The 1,921-nt window shown below is 51.1% G+C and overlaps 1 protein-coding gene across 1 annotated transcript in view; it reads right to left on the bottom strand.

Annotated features, from left to right (window-relative positions):
- LOC143276208 (neuralized-like protein 4) overlaps window positions 1-12 on the bottom strand; it is a 9,305-nt gene extending 9,293 nt beyond the window's left edge. The window contains exon 1 of the mRNA XM_076580661.1: window positions 1-12. This exon is cut by the window's left edge and continues 478 nt beyond it. The gene's annotated coding sequence lies outside the window, so the exon portion shown is untranslated.
- Between the last annotated feature and the right edge of the window lie 1,909 nt (window positions 13-1,921).

The following is a 1,921-nucleotide window of genomic DNA, read 5'->3' as shown; positions in this document are numbered from 1 at the left end:
TAGGTGTGTGTGTTAGTGGCACTGTGAATGAACGACTTACAGTGTTGAAATGTTTTATATAAGCACAGACCAGGCTGCAGGTCGAAATGACCTACACACACACACACACACACACACACACACACACACGTGAGCATGCACAAACACATACACACACACCTACAGACACACACACACACACACATAAACACAGACAGAGACACACGCACACACAACAAAATGACTGAGCAGAACACGGGTGCAGGGAGGGAGGAAGGGGGTGGGGTGAAGTTAGCGACCCCTCTTTCCCTCCTTCCCCTTTCTCCGCTCCCCCCCCCCCCCCCCCACCTTCCTGCGCCCCCTCCCCCTCCTTCCCCTGTTTTGAAGTTAGCTTTTACTTGGCCGTGGGACAGTTCTGCTAATTGGTTGAGATATCAAAAGGGAAATCCCCCTGTATTTTTCCACTGTTTGTGTAGAGAGTAGAGGTGTTTGTGTAGAGGGGGGAGGTGTTTGTGGAGAGGGTGGAGGTGTTTGTGTAGAGGGGGCAGGTGTTTGTGGAGAGGGTGGAGGTGTTTGTGGAGAGGGTGGAGGTGTTTATGTAGAGGGGGGAGGTGTTTGTGGAGAGGGTGGAGGTGTTTGTGGAGAGGGGGGAGGTGTTTGTGGAGAGGGGGGGGGGGTGTTTGTGGAGAGGGTGGAGGTGTTTGTGGAGAGGGTGGAGGTGTTTGTGGAGAGGGGGGGAGGTGGTGTTGGGGAGAGGGTGGAGGTATTTCGGGAGAGGGTGGAGGTGTTTGTGTAGAGGGGGGAGGTGTTTGTGTAGAGGGGGGAGGTGTTTGTGGAGAGGGGGGAGGTGTTTGTGGAGAGGGTGGAGGTGTTTGTGGAGAGGGGGGAGGTGTTTGTGGAGAGGGTGGAGGTGTTTGTGGAGAGGGTGGAGGTGTTTGTGGAGAGGGGGGGAGGTGGTGTTGGGGAGAGGGTGGAGGTATTTCGGGAGAGGGGGAGGTGTTTGGGGAGAGGGTGGATGTGTTAGGGAGAGGGGAGAGGTGTTTGGGGAGAGGGGGGAGGTGTTAGGGAGAGGGGGATGTGTTTGGGGAGAGGGGGGAGGTGTTTTGGGAGAGGATGGAGGTGTTGGGGAGAGGGTGGAGGTGTTTGGGGAGAGGGATACGAGGCTCATCTTCTTGGTGTTTTTTTCCCCACTCAAGTCCCTGCCTGCCCTGTTTTTTCTGTGTGTCTACGTCACTGTCAGACGTATAGAAACAACCCACAAAAGCCTTACCCCCTCCTCCAACCTCCAGTTTTAAACATTGATCCAAACCATGCATGCTCATGGGTTGTTTACGCTTCAAACCAGCGGCGACTTTGGCTTTCCTTTCAAGGTGAAGTGGCATTACATTATACACCTGTGTGTGTGAGTGAGTAAGTGAGGACTTTATATAAGATTTTCTTGTTGTCCTGTTCATCGATATCTGTGTTGTATTGTGACATGTTCCAAATGAAATACTGTTTAAACCAAGTGAGTCTGTGATTGCGTGTGTGTGTGTGTGTGTGTGTGTGTGTGTGTGTATGTTTGTGTGTCTGTGTGTGTGTGCGTGCGTGTGTGTGTGTGTGTGCTTGTTAGTTCTCACCCAGACAACACCACAATACCCTCAAAAGGCCTGCTTTTGAGCTGAAAGACGAAACTCGCGGCTGCTATAAAATAAAATGAAATGAAATCAGATAAGTATATAAAAAAATAAAATAAAATAAAAAGACTGCACTTAATGGACTCTGGTAAGGTGGTGGTGGTGGTGGGTGGTGGGGGGAGGGATGCAGAGGAAAGAGTTCTAACAAGCCATGAAAAACACAGCACACACACACGCACATGCACACACACATATGCACACACACACACACACACACACACATGCACTCAAACACACACATATGTGCACACTCTCTCTCTTTCCCT

Source organism: Babylonia areolata, chromosome 31, assembly GCF_041734735.1.
Source record: "Babylonia areolata isolate BAREFJ2019XMU chromosome 31, ASM4173473v1, whole genome shotgun sequence".
Classification (NCBI taxonomy): domain Eukaryota; kingdom Metazoa; phylum Mollusca; class Gastropoda; order Neogastropoda; family Buccinidae; genus Babylonia; species Babylonia areolata.
Note: the sequence above shows the minus strand (reverse complement) of the source record. Positions and strands in the feature narration are given on the sequence as shown.